We start from the raw sequence: 19878 nt of genomic DNA, 5'->3' as shown, positions 1-19878 counted from the left end.
GGATAGGAACTGGGACAGGGGCTGAACCAGGGGCAGGGAAAGGACCAGGGGATGGGATAGGAACTGGGACAGGGGCTGAACCAGGGGCAGGGAAAGGACCAGGGGATGGGATAGGAACTGGGACAGGGGCTGAACCAGGGGCAAGGAAAGGACCAGGGGATGGGATAGGAACTGGGACAGGGGCTGAACCAGGGGCAGGGAAAGGACCAGGGGATGGGATAGGAACTGGGACAGGGGCTGAACCAGGGGCAGGGAAAGGACCAGGGGATGGGATAGGAACTGGGACAGGGGCTGAACCAGGGGCAAGGAAAGGACCAGGGGATGGGATAGGAACTGGGACAGGGACTGAACCAGGGGTAGGGAAAGGACCAGGGGATGGGATAGGAACTGGGACAGGGGCTGAACCAGGGGCAGGGAAAGGACCAGGGGATGGGATAGGAACTGGGACAGGGGCTGAACCAGGGGTAGGGAAAGGACCAGGGGATGGGATAGGAACTGGGACAGGGGCTGAACCAGGGGTAGGGGATGGGATAGGAACTGGGACAGGGGCTGAACCAGGGGGAAAGGACCAGGGGATGGGATAGGAACTGGGACAGGGGCTGAACCAGGGGTAGGGAAAGGACCAGGGGATGGGATAGGAACTGGGACAGGGGCTGAACCAGGGGTAGGGAAAGGACCAGGGGATGGGATAGGAACTGGGACAGGGGCTGAACCAGGGGCAGGGAAAGGACCAGGGGATGGGATAGGAACTGGGGCAGGGGCTGAACCAGGGGTAGGGAAAGGACCAGGGGATGGGATAGGAATTGGGACAGGGGATGAACCAAGTTATGGGGATGGAGTGTCCTAGACCTGTACATACCACCTCCATCCCATTGACAGATGTGATTGGCCGTGATTCACCAGGAATATCTGATGTTCTGAAATGGACCTTAATCCAAAAATAGTAGTCTGAAATGGACCTTAATCCAAAAATAGTAGCCTGCGTCCTGTATGCTTGTCTACAATGTTGTTGCAGTTATATGTAGACTAGTCTCATCTCTGCAGCAGCAACCACTGCCCCACACTGCATGCTGTCTAAGATGAGTAGCAGGATGTATGGTGCTGTTGTATGTAGGTTATCGTTGTGTGTTATGTACCTTTGGATGGTGCTGTTGTATGTAGGTTATCGTTGTGTGTTATGTACCTTTGGATGGGTGTTCAATTAGCTTTAGTGTTGTGTTCTGAATTTGTGGTTTGGTCAAGTAGTAAGATAAACTTCAATAACGAATATTGACTGTCAGCTTGTTTATTGGGATGCCAAAAGGAGTTGGCAAAATGTGCATACACGTGTTGACATTCTACATATTGATAGTCACATCCTAGTCATACCCCCAGCAGTCATGGTACTGTAGAGTTGTACTTAAGGCTTACAGTTTCTAAAGCCTTTATCTCATTCTTCAGAGTAGTATGTACACTGAACAAAATTATAAACGCAACAATTTCAAAGAATTTACTAAGTTACAGTTCATATAAGGAGATCAATCAATTTAAATAAATTCATTAGGCCATAATCTATGGATTTCACATGACTGGGAATAAAAATAAAAATAAAGTAGGGGTGTGGATTAGAAAACCAGTTTGTATCTGGTGTGACCACCATTTGCCACATGTAGCGCAACACATCTCAATCACATCAGGCTGTTGATTGTGGCCTGTGGCATGTTGTCCCACTCCTCTTCAATGAGTATGTTTACATGTACACTAATAATTCAATATTAAAACGGATTATGGCAGTAGGCAGATTATGAAAAGTTTAACAACGGCTGGACTCCACCTTAAATAAATTGAAATGGGTTGCGGGATCCTGGTACATAATCCAAAGACCAGAAATAGGACAGCAGTCCGCTAATTAAACTGACATTGACATACAGTATGGGCCCTTTTTCAGGTGCCAGGCAATGGCAATCAATGTCTCAACAACAAGACCTCACACAGAGAGGGCTGTGGGGGAAACATGACAATCTAATAAAGATACATAGACAATCAATACAATTACATTATGATGTCATTACCAAAGTGTTCGGCTTATTGACAACACTACAAACAACAAGAAAAATAACATTCCTCATTAAGGGGAAAGAGTGCACAAGCGGTTTATCCAATATGCCTGTCTTTAGAGAAGTAATTTATCCCCAGCTCTCGTACCTGGTCTTCACAAATTCAATGCCCATATAACGTAGGCAGATTATGCAATAGCCATGTAAACACCTTACTCTGCTTATCTTAATTGGCGTACGGTCAGAATCGAGGTAAGCATATGCCAATGGTTTTCTGAGCAATCTTTTGAATTATTAGGACATGTACACACCTTAATCATCGTTCCAGTGGTGTATTTGATCTGTGCGCAGTCGTAGTTTTCACATACAAACGTTATATGTCCGAACTCAGAATCAAATATGCTTACCAAAAATAACATGTTTGCTGTGGTAGAACGTTTTTTTGATTGGCGATTTTCTGCATTTATCAGAGTGCCATCAGGTAACCTGATTTCAGATGTGTCGATGCAAACAGGATTGTTAGGGGAATTGTTCTTCTTGCAAAACATGTAAACGTTTTAATCAAACTATTATAGTAATCTGATTATCCACAATCACATTATTGTGTGCATGTAACCGTACTCAATGGCTGTGCGAAGTTGCTGGATATTGGTGGGAACTGGAAAACGCTGTTGTACACATTAATCCAAATCATCCCAAACATGCTCTTTCGGTGACATGTCTGATGAGTATACAGGACAGGGAAGAACTTTGAAATGTTCAGCTTCCAGGAATTGTGTACAGATCCGTGCGACATGGGGCCGTGCATTATCATGCTGAAACATGAGGTGATGGCGGCGGATGAATGGCAGGACAATGTATCTCGTCCCGGTATCTGCATTCAAATTGCCATTGATAAAATGCAATTGTGTTTGTTGTCTGTAGCTTATGCCTGCACATACCATAACCCCACCGCCACTGTGGGGCACTCTGTTCACTACGTTGACATCAGCAAACCGCTCGCCCACACAACACCATACACTGTCGGCCATCTGCTCAGTACAGTTGAAACCGGGATTCATCCGTGAAGAGCACACTTCTGCAGCATGCCAGTGGCCATCGCAGTTGAGCATTTGCACACTGAAGTCGGTTACGACACTGAACTGCAGTCAGGTCAAGACCCTGGTGAGGACGTCAAGCGCGCAGATGAGCTTCCCTGAGATGGTTTCAGACAGTTTGTGCAGAAGTTCTAAGGTTGTGCAAACCCACAGTTTCATCAGCTGTCCGGTGGCTGTTCTCAGACGATCCCGCAGGTGAAGAAGCCAGATGTGGAAGTCCTGGGCTGGAGTGGTTACAAGTGGTCTGTGGTTGTGAGGCCGGTTGGACTTACTGCCAAAATCTCTAAAACGACGTTGGCTTATGGTAGACAAACATTTAATCATCTGGCAACAACTCTGGTGGCCATTCCTGCAGTCAGCATGCCAATTGCACGCTCCCTCAACTTGAGACATCAGTGGCATTGTGCACATTTAGAGTGGATTTTATTGTCCTCAGCACAAGGTGCACCGGTGTAATGATCATGCTGTTCAATCAGCTTCTTGAAATGCCACACCTGTCAGGTGGATGGATTATCCCGGCAAAGGAGAAATGCAAACTAACAGGGATATAAACAAATTTGTGCACAACATTTGAGAGAAATAAGCTTTTGTTGCGTGTAGAAATTTTTGGGATCTTTGAAAGATGAGACCAACACTTTACATGTTGCGTTTATATTTTTGTTCAGTGTATGTTGATGAATGTTTGAATGTAGACTATTTCGTTCTACGTGAACCAGTGGCCATGCAGGTTGACTTTACACTGACTGAGTGTAATCTAGTTGACTGGTGTTTCAGATGGAGAGAAGAGAGAGGAGCACAGAACAGGGTGACTACTGATCTGGACCACATTCTGAAGGGGCTGGACTCCATGTCTGAGTGTTTGGACAGACTGGCATGTACGTATGTCTGTATCTTTTCTTTACCCCTCTGGGCCCTCTCCTTTATCTACTACAGTGTTCTCAACCCTCTCCTTTATCTACTACAGTGTTTCTCAACCCTCTCCGTTATCTACTAGTGTTCCCCAACCCTCTCCTTTATCTACTACAGTGTTTCTCAACCTTCTCCTTTATCTACTACAGTGTTTCTCAACCCTCTCCTTTATCTACTACAGTGTTCTCAACCCTCTCCTTTATCTACTACAGTCTTCCCCAACCCTCTCCTTTATCTACTACAGTGTTCCCCAACCCTCTCCTTTATCTACTACAGTGTTTCTCAACCCTCTCCTTTATCTACTACAGTCTTCCCCAACCCTCTCCTTTATCTACTACAGTGTTTCTCAACCCTCTCCTTTATCTACTACAGTGTTTCTCAACCCTCTCCGTTATCTACTAGTGTTCCCCAACCCTCTCCTTTATCTACTACAGTGTTCTCAACCCTCTCCTTTATCTACTAGTGTTCCCCAACCCTCTCCTTTATCTACTACAGTCTTCCCCAACCCTCTCCTTTATCTACTACAGTGTTTCTCAACCTTCTCCTTTATCTACTACAGTGTTTCTCAACCCTCTCCTTTATCTACTACAGTGTTTCACAACCCTCTCCTTTATCTACTACAGTGTTTCACAACCCTCTCCTTTATCTACTACAGTGTTTCTCAACCCTCTCCTTTATCTACTACAGTCTTCCCCAACCCTCTCCTTTATCTACTACAGTCTTCCCCAACCCTCTCCTTTATCTACTACAGTGTTTCACAACCCTCTCCTTTATCTACTACAGTGTTTCTCAACCCTCTCCTTTATCTACTACAGTGTTCTCAACCCTCTCCTTTATCTACTACAGTGTTTCTCAACCCTCTCCTTTATCTACTACAGTGTTCCCAACCCTCTCCTTTATCTACTACAGTGTTTCACAACCCTCTCCTTTATCTACTACAGTGTTTCCCAACCCTCTCCTTTATCTACTACAGTGTTTCTCAACCCTCTCCTTTATCTACTACAGTGTTCTCAACCCTCTCCTTTATCTACTACAGTCTTCCCCAACCCTCTCCTTTATCTACTTCAGTCTTCCCCAACCCTCTCCTTTATCTACTTCAGTCTTCCCCAACCCTCTCCTACCTAGGGAACTGTCAGACAATCTACACCCTCTCCTACCTAGGGAACTGTCAGACAATCCACACCCTCTCCTACCTAGGGAACTTTCAGACAATCCATGTTGTTCTAGCCCTACAATGCCACATGCAGTTCAACTAATCAACAAATCCACTGTTTTTAAATAAAAGGCCTACATTTTGGTAGACTCAGTCCTTTTGATTTAAACCTATTTTAAAAAGTGCACAGAGCTAGGCCAGCTTTGTCAAATAGACACGTTTATTTTACAGTGTGTTTTTTAGTAAATCTTTTCTTCTGTTCAGTGCGGGCACAGCTGAGACGGTGTGACCTGATCGTGTGACTTCAGCCACCCAGACAAGATGGCCTCTCTGAATAGAGCCGAACAGGGGGTGGGTGACCTGGCCAAACATGACCTCAGGCTGAGGAGTGAGGGAGAAGATGAGGAAGACGGAGGAGAATGGAATGGAAATGAAGGTGAAGGAGAGGATGTTTGTGTGTGTGTGTGTGTGTGTGTGTGTGTGTGTGTGTGTGTGTGTGTGTGTGTGTGTGTGTGTGTGGAAAGCATGGAGCCAATAGAACTGGATAGGGACCATCAATTGTCCACATATTTACACTTGTAATAAACCAATTTTTCTCTCAGCTTAATAATGATCACAACCTAAAAAGGACAGGTGAAGACCAGTATAATATATACAACTTCACTACATTTAGCTTACGACACGCAACTTCATAACATTAACCTAAAAACATGAAAATAAACCCTCCATTGTCAATTGGCTACTGTAGCTAATACAAATCTGGTTCCCTCTCTTCTCTTCTCCCTACCAGCTACTTTATACACGTATTTTTCTTCCCTTTTATTTAACCAGGTGAGTCATTGAGAACACACACTGCTGGTTATGGTCAGAGTAGTGCAGTAGACACAGTGTGTGTGTGTTCTCAATGCGGCAGGCAGCACTGGCTCTGTGCTCCAGGTCCTCTCTCCATGTCTATGAGCAGCAGAGGGTGTGTGTGTGGTGGTCTATCATATCCTTCACTCCTGGGAAGGAGCAGCATCATAGAATGGGAAGAGCCATTAGTTCGTTTATGACGTGTTGACATTCATTGTCATGAATCTTTCCCTGGATGCAGCTCTGCAGAGTGGTCACTAGCTGGCACAGCCATAAAATCTGATTTTAAACCTTACCTTAACCACACTACTAACCCTAATGCCTAACCCTAACTTTACATTAACACCAAAAAGTAAAAACAAATTCTTAGGAATTCTTATGATATAGCCAATTTTGACTTTACAGCTCGACCATCTAGCTCTAGCGGAAATCGCTCAGTTCTGCCTCCAGGGTAAGTTTCATGACAATAAATGTCAACCTGCAATGTGTTAAAGATTCAAAGCAACCATTTTTATTGCAATATCAAATCAATTCTGGGTAACAATTAAGTACCTTGCTGTGATTGTTTTCAATTAAAATGGTCAAAATAAACAAAAATAGCTTCTTAGCAAAGAGCAATTGACATATTCACACTTGTAATCAAACACATTTTTCTCTCAGTTTAATGAGAGAAACACAAGACATATGAGGCAGGGTCTACAGACAATCATGGACTACAAAAATAAAACCAGCCACATCACGGACACCGTCTTGCTGCCAGACAAACTAAACACCTTCTTTACCTGCTTTGAGGATAATACAGGGCCACCAACGCGGCCCGCTACCAACGACTGTGGGTTCTCCTTCTCTGTGGCCGACGTGAGTAAGACATTTAAACGTGTTAATCCTCGCAAGGCTGCCGGCTCAGACGGCATCCCTAGCCGTGTCCTCAGAGCATGCGCAGACCAACTGGCTAGTGTGTTTATGGACATATTCAATCTCTCCCTATCCCAGTCTGCTGTCCCCACATGCTTCAAGATGGCCACAATTGTTCCTGTACCCAAGAAGGCAAAGGTAACTGAACTAAATGACTATCGCCCCGTAGCACTCACTTCTGTTGTCATGAAGTGCTTTGAGAGACTAGTCAAGGAACATATCACCTCCACCTTACCTGACACCCTAGACCCACTTCAATTTGCGTACCGCCCCAATAGGTCCACAGACGATCACACTGCACACTGCCCTATCCCATCTGGACAAGAGGAATACCTAGGTAAGAAAGCTGTTCATTGACTACAGCTCAGCATTCAAGACCATAGTACTCTCCAAGCTCATCATTAAGCTTGAGGCCCTGGTTCTCAACCCTGCCCTGCCCTGTGCAATTGGGTCCTGGACTTCCTGACGGGCCGCCGCCAGGTGGTGAAGGTAGGAAACAACATCTCCACTTCGCTGATCCTCAACACTGGGGCCCCACAAGGGTGCGTGCTCAGCCCCCTCCTGTACTCTCTGTTCACCCGTGACTGCGTGACCATGCACGCATCCAACTCAATCATCAAGTTTGCAGACGACACAAAAGTAGTAGTCTTGAATACCAACAAAGACGAGACAGCCTATAGGGAGGAAGTGAGAGCACTCAGAGAGTGGTGTCAGGAAAACAACCTCTCACTCAACGTCAACAAAACAAAGGAGAGGATCGTAGACTTCAGGAAACAGCAGACGGCGCACTCCCCTATCCACATCGACAGGACAGTAGTGGAAAAGGTGAAAAGTTTTAAGTTCCTCGGCGTACACATCACGGACAAACTGAAATGGTCCACCCACACAGACAGTGTGGTGAAGAAGGCGCAACAGTACCTCTTCAATCTCAGGAGGCTGAAGAAATTTGACTTGTCACCTAAAACTCTCACAAACTTTTACAGATGCACAATTGAGAGCATCCTGTCGGGCTGTATCTCCGCTTGGTACGGCAACTGCACTGCCCACAACCGCAGGGCTTTCCAGAGGGTGGTGCGGTCTGCACAACGCATCACCGGGGGCAAACTACCTGCCCTCCAGGACACCTACAGCACCCGATGTCACAGGAAGGCCAAAAAGATAATCAAGGACAACAACCACCCGAGCCACTGCCTTTTCACCCCGCTACCATCCAGAAGGCAAGGTCAGTACAGGTGCATCAAAACTGGGACAGAGAGACTGAAAAACAGCTTCTATCTCAAGGCCATCAGACTGTTAAACAGCCATCACTAACACAGAGAGGCTGCTGCCTACACACAGACTTGAAATCATTGGCCACTTTAATAAATGGATCACTAGTCACTTTAATAATGCCACTTTAATAATGTTTACATATCTTGCATTACTCATCTCATATGTAAATACAGTATTTTATACCATCTATTGCATCTTGCCTATGCTACTCAGTCATTGCTCATCCATATGTATATACTGTATTTTATACCATCTATTGCGTCTTGCCTATGCTACTCAGTCATTGCTCATCCATATGTATATACTGTATTTTATACCATCTATTGCGTCTTGCCTATGCTACTCAGTCATTGCTCATCCATGTGTATATACTGTATTTTATACCATCTATTGCGTCTTGCCTATGCTACTCAGTCATTGCTCATCCATGTGTATATACTGTATTTTATACCATCTATTGCGTCTTGCCTATGCTACTCAGTCATTGCTCATCCATGTGTATATTCTTATTCCATTCCTTTACTTAGATTTGTGTGTATTAGGTAGTTGTTGTAGAATTGTTAGATATTGCTGCACTGTCAGAACTAGAAGCACAAGCATTTCACTACACTCACAATAACATCTGCTAACCATGTGTATGTGACCAATAACATTTGATTTGATTATTTGGCTACCTAATAAAATCTGGTTCCCTCTCTTCTCCCTACCAGCTTCATTATTTCAGATATCTCTTCCCTTGTACACCTTTTTTATTTGTTTGTCTGTTATTTAACAAGGTAAGTCATTGAGAACATGTGCACACACACACACACACACACACACACACACACACACACACACACACACACACACACACAGTGTCTCCTGCGCTGCTGGTTCTGGTCAGAGTGGTGCAGGGTGCAGCAGGCAGCACTGGCTCTGTGCTCCAGGTCCTCTCTCCATGGTTATGAGCAGCAGAGGTGTGTGTGTGTGTGGTGGTCTATCATCTCCTTCACTCCTGGGAAACTCTGCATCAGCAACACAGCAGCAGAATAGATTTGAAAGAGCCATTGGTTTGTTTGTGTAAGCAGGTTGGCATTTATTGTCAAGAACTCTGCAGTGTTCACTAGCTGGCACAGCCACAAAGTCATAAAATCGGATGTTAAACCTAACCCTAGCCTCAACCCTAACCACACTGTTAACCCTAATGCCTAACCCTAACCTTAAATTAAGACCAAAATGCAAATTTTTGTTTTCATGAATTTTTAAAATATAGATAATTGTGACTTTTCAGCTGGAAGAGCAATTCCTCAAGCAAGAATTTAGCTAGGACTGTCTGGGAGTGGTCTGAGTGGGGAGGGGGAAACTGAAAAATAGCTGTTATTGGCAAAGAGGTTTGGAACTCTCCCTTATTGGTCTATAAACTAATTTACCACCTGGTGATGTCACCAGGCAAGCCAAAACTCCATCCCACAAAAACAGGCTGAAATTTCAGGTGGCCTTTTCAAACAGCTCGTACACTAAAAGGGCATCATTTTCACAATTTCAACGTATTATTCCAATATCATTGTGGAAATGTATATAAAACACAGGAAAATCTTGTTTTTGACTGCACTGGGCCATTAAGGCATCAAGTCAACAAGTGGGTGGTGTTTATCTGTGCACAGCCAATAAACCCTACAGCCTGAGTCCCTGATCTGTTTGTAAACTGTAAGCTGCTTTAGACAAAAGCGCCTGCTAACTAGATGACCAATGTTTAATTGCCTTTGCATGCTAAGCTGAAAACCCTTGAATTCCCCTGGCTGGTCTAGTGGTAATGACGACGAGACACAGTGTTGGCAAAGCTTTTAATCCGGCCTAGTCACCTTTGACATAACCTCTATCTTTTCCCACTGTCATTCTCTCTCACTATCTGTTCAATAACATTATCTTTAAAAATTATTGAAAAAAATAAGTAGAATTCTTGTTTGTGAGGGGATCCCTTGACGGAGCAGAGAGGAGGCTGTTTGTTTACCTCACTACCCATGAGGCCGGTGCCCAGGTGGTATGTGTTGCCTTGGTGACATATCTGAATGTTGTAGACCTTGCCTTGGTTCAGCACCATGAGGGTGTAGGACTGCTCAGAAGAGCCTTGGAACTGACCCTCACCAGAAACACTCCATCCTGAAGCACACACAGCTACATTGATACACACACATAGTGTGTGTGTGTGTGTGTTTGTTAGTGAGGCCCACCAGGGGAGGGGGATTCCTGACCTTGTTAACCTATCTGAGAGATGCTTCAGCCTGGCCTCTGGTCACTAGACCGCCATACCAGCCAGGGTCCATGTGTGGGGAACTGCAACCGACCAAAATTGTTAGAATGCAAAAAAGAAAGAAAAAAACCCATTGTATGTAGAATCTAGATCCACCAACATCCTAGACCGGTTGTGCCTGGTGTTTTGTGTGTGGACCCTAAAAGAAGAATGCAGCCATGGCCCAAATGTTTGCATACTGCAACAGTGGCATCAGACCCCTACAGTTTCTTTCATGTTACCATCCGTCCATCTCTTACCCTCCTCCCTCTCTCTGTCACTCTCTCTTCCCCTCTCTCTAGCTGGCCAAACCTCCCACAACCAGATTAGACCCCTCCCCTCAGAGGCCATTCAAAGCTGCAGGCTTTGTTATTCTTACCATGTTATCTGAGATCATACTGTCTGTCTTTTAGCTGCTTGTGTTGATATTGTAAAAAGCAGGACTATTCCGATGTGATCAGCACCATGAAAATAAGGAATAGGAGGATAGTGGTTTAGAGCAGGGTTTCCCAAACTGTCCTGGGGCCCCCCCTGGGTGCACGTTTAGGTTTTTACCCTGGCACTACACAGCTGATTCAAATAAGCAAAGCTTGATGATGAGTTGGTTATGATGAGTTGGTTATGTGAATCAGCTGTGTAGTGTTAGGGCAAAAACCAAAATGTGCACCCAGGAGGGGCCTCAGGCCTGAGTTTGGGAAACCCTGATTTAGAGGTAGACCAAGCTCACCGACGTAAAATTAGGACAGAAAATCAGGACAGATTACATTTGAGTCATTTAGCAGACACTGCTACGCACTGGGACAATCATTGCATTCTATGAGGTAGCATTCAACTAAGGTAGGTAAAACCATAGAATTAAAAAGACTATGAGGTAGCATTCAACTAAGGTAGGTAAAACCGTAGAATTAAAAAGGCTAGAGCGGACATGGGCCTAATCTAATTCAATGGTACCTGAGCTAAAACAACCTATCAGATCATACCTCTGCAACATCTTTAAATGCTTATCCCCAGCCCCTTCTGTCCCCCTGATCGATCGAAGCAAGAAGCCTGGACAGTCTGCTCCCTCCAAGAAACAACCTCCTCATCATCACCAAAACATCTCCTACAAGTTACTATCTGTCAACTGTCTGTTGTCCTGTTGATTTAGTCTCCGAGTCTGTTTATTCAGGTCAAGTCTTGGGGCAATTAGAAAGGCATTGTCAGTGTGTGGAGACCCATTATTCTATGGCAAAGACAAAGAAAAGTCAACTTCGGTAGGAACAGATAGCCACCATTATGACTACTATTGACTAGTAGGTTGAGAATGTAATGTTTTGCCTAACTTCTATCTTTCTTGTGTCTGGTGACTACCCACGGTGACTACCCACGGTGTCCAGGAGAGGGCAGTTAATTCAGCTCTCCCCAGCCCGCCATAGTGAAGCCACCTCAACTAAAGGCCCCAGAGCCACCAGACAATTATAATGGGTAACCTAACCTTGACCTTTCCATTCCCATGAACCCCTTGGCTGTATCTCAAAGGTGCTTCTTCCCCTTCTCAGTTTTACTATTGAAAGACAGTCTTGATGACAACAATTAATGGAATTGGGTTTTTACCAGTTCAAGTTCACTCAGTAAATTCAGAGTGAGAATTAGAGGAGAATAATTGAGATGAAGATCAATACTCCTAACATATTGTTCTAGAATATTTTCTCTACCAACAGATCCAGCTCCAGTAAACCTCCTACTCCTCCTTCTCACCCACCTTCAAAGGTCCCCAACACAAAACCAGGCACATGGGAGGTGAGCGGATAAATCAATCAAACACTCTTTTTATATCAATAGTTACATCAGCAGAGCCTTTATGAAAAAAAACACTAAGTTTTAATGATGAGAATGATACACTGCATGTAATTAGTGTCACTGGCCACCTGATGGCACTGTTGCAGTATGCAAACATTTGGGCCATGGCTGCATTCTTCTTTTAGGGTCCACACACAAAACACTACAAAACCGCCCAAGCACAACCAGGCATAAAACCCCCATAGATACAGTGCCTATGAATTGAACAGCATTCAAAAACGGGTGTAAAAACCGCACACTAGAGAAGACCGGTGTGTGCGGTCTAGAGTGGGTTTTTTTCTTTCTTTTTTGCATTCTAACAATTTTGGTCGGTTGCTGTTCCCCACCAATGGACCCTGGGTGGTATGGCGGTCTAGTGACCAGAGGCCAGGTTGTATCATCTCTCAGATGGGTTAACAAGGTCAGGAATCCCCCTCCCCTGGTGGGCCTCACTAACACACACACACACAGTGTGTCTCAATGTAGCTGTGTGTGTTTCAGGATGGAGTGTTTCTGGTGAGGGACAGTTCCAAGGCTCTTCTGAGCAGTCCTACACCCTCATGGTGGATGTGTGGCTTGGTACCAATGTCATGTCAAAGTCAGAGTGTTTTACAGTACACACACACTCACAAACTCTTCTGAATACCAGGCTTCTTCATATCTATCTATCTATCTATCTATCTATCTATCTATCTATCTATCTATCTATCTATCTATCTATCTATATATATATCGAGAGATGTGTGTATATATAGAAATCCATAATTTTGGGGTGGCAGGTAGCCTAGCGCCGTGGGCAAGTAACCGAAAGATTGCTGGATCAAATCCCTGAGCTGACAAGGTAAAACCTTAACCCACCCAATTTGTTCTTAACTGACTTGCCTAGTTACATTTTTTTTAAATCATGCTCTTTCTCTGCCTTTTCATTAGAAGATTCAACAGCTCTTTCATGGCTACACTTACTCAGACACACCACATATAGTAACCACATCACGGTTATTATAAACCACTGACTGATACACTACACGTACGCAACGAAGCGCACACATATCCCAGTGTGACAGCCTGAAGTGTCCCGCTTGCGTCACCTCATTAGCTAGCTTTTGAGGTGTCGCGATCGGCTAAGACTCTTGAGGGAGGACGGTCACGTGTGTTTGGGAGGCAGAGGTCCCGAGTTCGCACCGGGTATGGGTTGAAGTGGTACTCGCTAAGCAAGTAGCGTGACGTCCTTTACACGCACCAACTGTATTTATATGTGGGTGACTATCATTTCCACCCTCTGTAACAGACCGATTAAATGGTCTCAGTAAAATACTTTCAAGGAGGTTTTTGTGTGGTAGACTGGTTAAGACTTGCTTAAGGGACCAGAGTTGCTTCACAATTGTTACTTTATCTGAATATGAATTTACATAGTTTTGACTTTGGACTTGAATGGTGGGAAACTTCTGAAGATCGCTCTCTGTCGTCTTCTGTAATGGTACAGTTACAGCATAGATCATTAAATAAATGTAATTAACCATCTTAGTTTTATCACAGAAAAAAAAGATTCATGAAAGCAAGAGCAACTGCACACACACACACCTACATACAAAACCAACGAACCCTCACGCACCCACAAATACACACACACACACCTACATACAAAACCAACGAACCCTCACGCACCCACAAATACACACACACACACCTACATACAAAACCAACGAACCCTCACGCACCCACAAATACACACACACACATTCTCAACACCAGCACAACCCCTCACACCAATGCACACTCACACACCAGTGTCATGTTCGAGACCGATTCATGACCAAGATTGGGGGGGGGGGGGGGGGGGTCTGAGATCGAGTCAAGACCATAAAAATGCCAGTCCAATTCAAGACCATGATTGGAATTTTGTCAAATCAACACATAATAAGAGTTGAAAACGTCCAGTATGTCTGTGTTCATATTTCAGAACAACATATGGATTCTTTACACATTCAGAATAGTGAATAAATGCATGTTGAGGAAAAATAGAGCCACTCTACAAATCATTACTAACCCAAACACAGAGCGGAACAATGGGCCTTCTACACCTTCTGTCACGTCCTGGCCAGTATAAAGGTTAATTGGTATTGTAGTTTGGTCAGGACGTGGCAGAGGGTATTTGTTTTATGTGGTTAGGGGTGGTGTGTTTGTTGTAGGGCAGTTGATTTAGGTATTCCGGGGTTTTTGGGCACTGTTTGATTTTCATGTATTCTATGTTTAGTCTAGTGTGTCTGTTTCTATGTTTGGGTTCATTGGGGTTGGGACTCTCAATTGAAGGCAGGTGTTGTCTATTTGCCTTTGATTGAGAGTCCCATATATGAGGGTGTGTTTGTGTTTGTCTTTTGTGGGAGATTGATTTTGCACTGTGTTTTATATAGCATGCAAAACTGTCATTCGTCGTTCTTGTTGTTTTCTTGTTTTCTCGTGTTCAACGTCATTTAATAAATTAAGATGATGAGCACCAACTCTACTGCGTATTGGTCCACGTTCTCAGACGACGATTTCTCTATATCATCGGAAGATGAAGAAACTTGTGACACCTTCAGATTTGTAAAATACGCTAAGGATTTATACAGTAATCATTATAATAATATTTTGTAATAATAATTATAATATTATCTTCAATAATGTTATAAGGGCACAGGGCGAGACCCAGATGCAGACATGGGAGGCAGATGGACCGGAGTCTACACAGACCGGTGTGCTATAGCCAGATAGGGCTACAGTAGGCCTTAATACAAACAAGCCATTTGCCACACGAGCATGCCATCATTCACTTTGAACTGGACTGTGTGTTTACAGGCAGTTACAACAGCACGACTTTAGATCATTAGAAAGCATTCACCAAAAGCAACAAAATACACTAAATTAATTTCTGCAAATACTATATGTAAACACCACAGGAATCCTCTTACATTTGGGAACTTTAAAGTCCTATTGATCAAACAACCAAGAAAAGATAGGCTCTCTCTCTCAGTTATTTTACATTTACATTTAAGTCATTTAGCAGACGCTCTTATCCAGAGCGACTTACAAATTGGTGCATTCACCTTATGATATCCAGTGGAACAACCACTTTACAATAGTGCATCTAAATCTTTTAAGGGGGAGGGTGGGGGGGGTTAGAAAGATTACTTTATCCTATCCCAGGTATTCCTTAAAGAGGTGGGGCTTCAGGTGTCTCCGGAAGGTGGTGATTGACTCCGCTGTCCTGGCGTCGTGAGGAAGCTTGTTCCACCATAGGGGTGCCAGAGCAGCGAACAGTTTTGACTGGGCTGAGCGGGAACTGTGCTTCCTCAGAGGTAGGGAGGCGAGCAGGCCAGAGGTGGATGAACGCAGTGCCCTTGTTTGGGTGTAGGGCCTGATCAGAGCCTGAAGGTACGGAGGTGCCGTTCCCCTCACAGCTCCGTAGGCAAGCACCATGGTCTTGTAGCGGATGCGAGCTTCAACTGGAAGCCAGTGGAGAGAGCGGAGGAGCGGGGTGACGTGAGAGAACTTAGGAAGGTTGAACACCAGACGGGCTGCGGCTTTCTGGATGAGTTGTAGGGGTTTAATGGCACAGGCAGGGAGCCCAGCCAACAGCGAGTTGCAGTAATCCAGACGGGAGATGACAAGTGCCTGGATTTGGACCTGCGCCGCTTCCTGTGTGAGGCAGGGTTGTACTCTGCGAATGTTGTAGAGCATGAACCTACAGGATCGGGTCACCGCCTTGATGTTAGTGGAGAACGACAGGGTGTTGTCCAGAGTCACGCCAAGGTTCTTAGCACTCTGGGAGGAGGACACAATGGAGTTGTCAACCAGCCTTCCCTGTAGCTCAGTTGGTAGAGCATGGTGTTTGCAACACCAGGGTTGTGGGTTTGATTCCCACGGGGGGCCAGCACAGAAAAAAAAAAAAAAAATGTATGAAATTGTATGCATTCACTACTGTAAGTCGCTCTGGATAAGAGTGTCTGCTAAAATGACTAAAATGTAAATGTAAAAAAAATGTGATGGCGAGATCATGGAACGGGCAGTCCTTCCCCGGGAGGAAAAGCAGCTCCGTCTTGCCGAGGTTCAGCTTGAGGCGGTGATCCGTCATCCACACTGATATGTCTGCCAGACATGCAGAGATGCGATTCGCCACCTGGTTATCAGAAGGGGGAAAGGAGAAGATTAATTGTGTGTCGTCTGCATGGTAATGATAGGAGAGACCATGATAGGATATGACAGAGCCAAGTGACTTGGTGTATAGCGAGAATAGGAGAGGGCCTAGAACAGAGCCCATGGGGACACCAGTGGTGAGAGCATGTGGTGCGGAGACAGATTCTCGCCACACCACCTGGTAGGAGCGACCTGTCAGGTAGGACGCAATCCAAGCGAGGGCCACGCCGGAGAGGGTGGAGAGGAGGATCTGATGGTTCACAGTATCAAAGGCAGCAGTTGGGTCTAGAAGGATGAGAGCAGAGGAGAGAGAGTTAGTGTGGAGAGCCTCCATGACACAGAGAAGAGCAGTCTCAGTTGAATGACCAGTCTTGAAACCTGACTGATTTGGATCAAGAAGGTCATTCTGAGAGATAGCAGGAGAGCTGGCCAAGGACGGCACGTTCAAGAGTTTTGGAGAGAAACGAAAGAAGGGATACTGGTCTGTAGTTGTTGACATCGGAGGGATCGAGTGTAGGTTTTTTCAGAAGGGGTGCAACTCTCGCTCTCTTGAAGACGGAAGGGACGTAGCCAGCGGTCAAGGATGAGTTGATGAGCGAGGTGAGGTAAGGGAGAAGGTCTCCGGAAATGGTCTGGAGAAGAGAGGAGGGGATAGGGTCAAGCGGGCAGGTTGTTGGGCGGCCGGCCGTCACAAGACGCAAGATTTCATCTGGAGAGAGAGGGGAGAAAGAGGTCAAAGCACAGGGTAGGGCAGTGTGAGCAGGACCAGTGGTGTCGTTTGACTTAGTAAACGAGGATCGGATGTCGTCGACCTTCTTTTCAAAATGGTTGACGAAGTCATCCGCAGAGAGGGAGGAGGGGGGGGGGGGGGGAGGAGGATTCAGGAGGGAGGAGAAGGTGGCAAAGAGCTTCCTAGGGTTAGAGGCAGATGCTTGGAATTTAGAGTGGTAGAAAGTGGCTTTAGCAGCAGAGACAGAAGAGGAAAATGTAGAGAGGAGAGAGTGAAAGGATGCCAGGTCCGCAGGGAGGCGAGTTTTCCTCCATTTTCGCTCGGCTGACCGGAGCCCTGTTAGTTATGCACATAAACAACAACAAGATCAACAACTAATGCTAGCCAGAGTAAGATGAGCTCAAATCTAACGAAGGAACATTAGATAAACCCTATCAAACGTTTTCAGCTAGTTGGCCATCAAAATTGTACTGATAAAAGATGGGGAATGGTAGCCTTCTCGTCCTTCTGCAGCCTGCCTGACAATGCATGCTAGTCCCAACCAAGCATCCAAGCTAACTGGCTAAAGTTGGCTAGTTTGCTAGCTAGCTACACTACCGGTCAAAAGTTTTAGAACACCTACTCATTCAAGGGTTGTTCTTTATTATTACTATTTTCTACATTGTAGAATAATAGTGAAGACATAAACTATGAAATAATACATATGGAATCATGTAATTACCAAAATAGTGTTCAATAAATCAAAATATATTTTATATTTGAGATTCTTCAAATAGCCAACCTTTACGCTTGATGACAGCTTTGCACACTTGGCATTTCTCAACCAGCTTCATGAGGTAGTCACCTGGAATGCATTTCAATTAACAGTTGTGCCTTCTTCATTTGTGGAATTTCTTTCCTTCTTAATGCATTTGAGCCAATCAGTTGTGTGGTGACAAGGTGGGGGGGTTATACAGAAGATAGCCCTATTTGGTAAAAGACCAAGTCCATATTATGGCAAAACAGCTTAAATAGCAAAGAGAAACGACAGTCCATCATTACTTTAAGACATGAAGGTAAGTCAATACGGAACATTTCAAGAACTTTGAAAATTTCTTCAAGTGCAGTCGCAAAAAACATCAAGCGCTATGATGAAACTGGCTCTCATGAGGACCACCACAGGAAAGGACCCAGAGTTACCTCTGCTGCAGAGGATAAATTCATTAGAGTTACCAGCCTCAGAAATTGCAACCCAAATAAATGCTTCACAGAGTTCAAGTAACAGACACATCTCAACATCAACTGTTCAGAGGAGACTGTGAATCAGGCCTTCATTGTTGAATTGCTGCAAAGAAACCACTACTAAAGGACACCAATAAGAAGAAGAGACTTGATTGGTCCAAGAAACATGAGCAATGGACATTAGACCGGTGGAAATTTGTCCTTTGGTCTGGAGTTCAAATTGGAGATTTTTGTTTCCAACTGCCGTGTCTTTGTGAGATGCGGTGTGGGTGAACGGATGATCTCTGCATGTGTATTTCCCACCGTAAAGCATGGAGGAGGAGGGGTTATGGTGTGCGGGTGTTTTGCTTGTGACACTGTCTGTGATTTATTTAGAATTCAAGGCACACTTAACCAGCATGGCTACCACAGCATTCTGCAGCGATATGCCATCCCATCTGGCTTGGGCTTAGTGGGACTATCATTTGTTTTTCAACAGGACAATGACCCAACCAACACACCTCCAGGCTGTGTAAGGGCTATTTTACCAAGAAGGAGAGTGATGGAGTGCTGCATCAGATGACCTGGCCTCCACAACCCCCGGCCTCAACCAAATTGAGATGGTTTGGGATGAGTCGGAAAGCAGCCAACAAGTGCTCAGCATATGTGGGAACTCCTTCAATACTGTTGGAAAAGCATTCCAGGTGAAGCTGGTTGAGAAAATTCCAAGAGTGTGCAAAGCTGTCATCAAGGCAAAGGATGGCTATTTGAAGAATCTCAAATATAAAATATATTTTGATTTGTTTAACACTTCTTTTGGTTACTACATAATTCCATATGTGTTATTTCATAGTTTTGATGTCTTCACTATTATTCTACAATGTAGAAAATAGTAAACATTAAGGAAAAACCCTTGAATGAGTAGGTGTTCTAAAACTTTTGACTGGTAGTGTACTTCCAGACACAAATGAGAGAACACTTCACTCTGACCATTTTACTCATCGTAGCAGAGCTGGTTAGGCTGTTTACATGTTATCTAGAGCGATCTTGACTAACTATTACTTTTTTTGCCTAAATTTACTGACACCGGTCATATTTAGTGGGTGTTTCTCATTCGTAAATTCATCAGTTGTTCTTCGCACTAGCACACAGATGAGAGTGCTCTGAAATCGGAGTAGATAGCCAGAGTGAATTTGCGAAAGCAAGAGATATGCTAACTGGATAACAGTCGTTCAAGTTCTTTCTAGCTAACCAAATGACACCTGCGCCTCTAGCTGTGTATAGCCACCGAGAAATGATATGAGGGAAAAAAGTAATTCACTCACCCACACCTCCAATGACATGACATCCTCCTAGCAGCTAGCTATCTAGCTAACGTTAGGCTCCATGTTTTTAGCTTGCTACATAAATAGATATGCTAGCCTATTAGCCACGTTATAACTGACTTGCAA

The 19878-nt window shown here is 44.6% G+C and overlaps 2 long non-coding RNA genes across 3 annotated transcripts; both read left to right on the top strand.

Annotated features, from left to right (window-relative positions):
• The first annotated feature begins 3385 nt into the window (after nucleotides 1-3385).
• LOC115164704 (uncharacterized) lies at nucleotides 3386-5626 on the top strand. Its single transcript, XR_003869969.1, has 2 exons — nucleotides 3386-4008; nucleotides 5460-5626. It is a non-coding gene; the product is annotated as an uncharacterized LOC115164704 (long non-coding RNA).
• Nucleotides 5627-11201: 5575 nt separating this feature from the next.
• On the top strand, nucleotides 11202-12282 carry LOC115164697 (uncharacterized). 2 transcript variants are annotated; one of them, XR_003869967.1, is made up of 3 exons: nucleotides 11202-11614; nucleotides 11883-11970; nucleotides 12207-12282. It is a non-coding gene; the product is annotated as an uncharacterized LOC115164697 (long non-coding RNA). The 2 variants fall into 2 exon arrangements; XR_003869968.1 differs by having other exon boundaries at nucleotides 11202-11759.
• The last annotated feature ends 7596 nt before the right edge of the window (nucleotides 12283-19878 follow it).

This window comes from Salmo trutta, chromosome 3, assembly GCF_901001165.1.
Source record: "Salmo trutta chromosome 3, fSalTru1.1, whole genome shotgun sequence".
Classification (NCBI taxonomy): Eukaryota; Metazoa; Chordata; class Actinopteri; order Salmoniformes; family Salmonidae; genus Salmo; species Salmo trutta.
The sequence above is the reverse complement of the archived record's forward strand: the minus strand, read 5'-3'. Positions and strand labels throughout refer to the sequence as shown.